We start from the raw sequence: 2,865 nt of genomic DNA, 5'->3' as shown, positions 1-2,865 counted from the left end.
CACAACAAATGGCCAAGCAAGCGCAGACACTGACAAGATACGCGATACAGAACGAGACCAAACGCGATATCAGCACGTTCGTTTATTATAAGCACATGCTGCAGTTTAGTCATCTGCCACTATAAATGCTTGAGCTCTTTAAAGTCAAGTGGATTCTAATTGTCTGTCAGTGTTTTTACCAGATGGAAAAAAAAAATGCTAAAAGTGATTCCAAAGATATCAGCCATTAAAGTTACACCTGTGGTGTATGTATTAAATCTTTATAGGTATTGTTACAGTTATAATCTTTGGTGTGAATGGGCCTGAAAACCCTGATATATTACTGGCAAACCACCAAAGAAAATGTAGTAATGCACAATGTTTCTTTTTCCTATGTATTTTTCCAGACTTATTTCCATGCATTTGCACTTATAATGCAATATTCTTACAACTTTAATATTCAGAACACCATACATATGTCATGAAAAGGGATTAAATTAAAACTGTTTTGTTTTTTATCATCTTAGAAAAACAAGACATGCCTCAAGCAAACTAAAACTGTTGCTAACTTTGGCAGGGCCAAATTATAAACTATCGTCAAAGCTCCTCCAAAGAATATCTGCGATGACATGTACATGAAGACACTCAGTGTGTTTACTTCTGAACAAATAAGCCCTTTCAAAAGACTCTGAGGAAAAGCAGGACAGTAGAAGTATTTACAAAAGAGCATATTATGGTAATTCAGATGGCAGGAGCCCATGTTCCCATAACCATATGTCCAGAATGGTCGGCATGACTGGAGACAGATATGTGATGTATTATAAACCGCTGCTTCCATTTATGGCCAAGGCTTTTGCACAGGCATACGGGTGTGAAATAAGGCTTTTACAGGCATATAAAATCATGGCGGCTTATTGTTACATAATGCATGAGATGATGGACCCACACTCGTCTTAATGGTAGATCTCCACATCCCTCAACAAAACCATGAAACCTCAGCCCATAATGCCTGCTCGTTCACACAAAGAGGCAGTGTGCCACAGAGCCCATGAGAATAGTTGGCTGAACATGATCTCTTAGACTTGTTTGATTCACCAGGCGGTGTATCATTTATTAAAATCAATACCAGGTGAGGGCAAAACGAAACCAGACAAAAAGCTAAATGATATAAGACGGCTCAATATAAATGTGAAAACACGAGTGAATGATAATCCCGTATATGGGCCCACCCATAAAACTGCGATCGGTTGGATATGAGTGATATCATGGCATATCAAAGCAGCATGCACGTGTGTCATGTTTTCTTTTGAGTGGGACACCCTAATCGTGACTGACACATCCAGCGCGTTGGCATGCCTCAGATCTTTGTTCCAGCCAAGCTCTGATTAGATCCGTGGAGTACTTCGTCTTAATTGTACTCGGTCTAACTACTTTCATGTGTGTGTCGCATGGAAAGAGAGCAGGTACGGGCCCAATCTAATAAAGACAGAACAGAGACTGTAGGAAGTAGCAGGGCTGCTCCATATGTGAAGGATGAATCCAGTTAGACCCATCCCGCTTTGTCCACCAAGACCTGTCAACATCATCATTTTTGCTCTTGGAAACATATGTACAGTCTCAGATGGTAATATAAAACAACAATAAAACAGGATAGCTGGACTTGGGAGATAGTAATATGATAGTATTATGGAGGTACGCAGTGATTAATCCCCATATTGCTGCAATATTTTCTAGGAAACAAAATCACATGTTCAGTGTGAATATGAGATGCTATGAGGGATAACATTTAGCTACGCTTACTTGCACGGGATTTCCTTCCCTTTGATTATAAATGGTCCTTTTGAAGAGCCCAAACCATTTACAGTGGATCACAGAGACTTATGAATCAAGTATTGAGTCATTCCTCCTTGTAGTGATTGTGGGCTCGCTGAGATCCTGTGGCCCCCTACAGGTCTGGGAATCTGGAATCAGGCAGAGGAATCTGGAATGGTCAATGTTGAGATAGCACATGAATGCAGCATGGACCAGACAACCCAGGGTGAAGGGTGAGTGCCAAATATGCACCAGTGGCCGGCTGCACCAGCTGTGCATAAGCAACTCAGTCTGTCTAGGAAAAAGGAGTGCTAAGATACTACTTGTGCACTACTAAATATGTGAATGTTGCACAATTAAACTGAGAACGTAACCATCTACATAAAACTAATAATTATGGAAGCATCCGAACAGGAATGACTTGAATAAATGGTATGCTGATTAGATCATGCTTTACTTGACAATCATTTAGACATTGGTCATGTTGTTGACATTTACACGTGTTTACAGAGAGAATATTAAATGAATATATGACTTCAAGCAACTGTCAAACAAGGAACCACTGTAAACTTCCCTTTGTATTCCCATTGTAAACTTATTATATTTAAGTATAATAGATGGCATTAATAATATTGTGTCATATTTCACTGGGAATTAAATTTATTACTGCCTACAATTACAATAGCCAAAAAAAAGAGAGAGAAAAAAAAGGAAACGAAATACACATAGCAAAAATGATTTCTTTTTAAACTCTTAAACAAGATTTACATGAGAAACAACAATTATTATTAATTTTAATAATAAGAATTATAAGAATGAAAATTGTTTTAATATATTCTATCATGCATTTCTTTAATATGAGTGATTTTGTCACTGGAAGATTATTTAACTTGTTTATACTTAATTCAGGTGACAAAACTGCACACAAAATACACTTGTGGTAAAAGATACAGAAGTAAATTAAAATACTTTTTAAAACAAGCATTTATATCATATTCATTGTTGCCTGAAGTGACTGATCTTGTTTTAATGACTTTTAGATATTTTAACTAAAAGAATACTTAAGAATATGAT

Source organism: Sinocyclocheilus anshuiensis, unplaced genomic scaffold, assembly GCF_001515605.1.
Source record: "Sinocyclocheilus anshuiensis isolate Anshui unplaced genomic scaffold, SAMN03320099.WGS_v1.1 scaffold252, whole genome shotgun sequence".
NCBI lineage: Eukaryota > Metazoa > Chordata > Actinopteri > Cypriniformes > Cyprinidae > Sinocyclocheilus > Sinocyclocheilus anshuiensis.
This window is presented reverse-complemented; position numbering follows the sequence as displayed.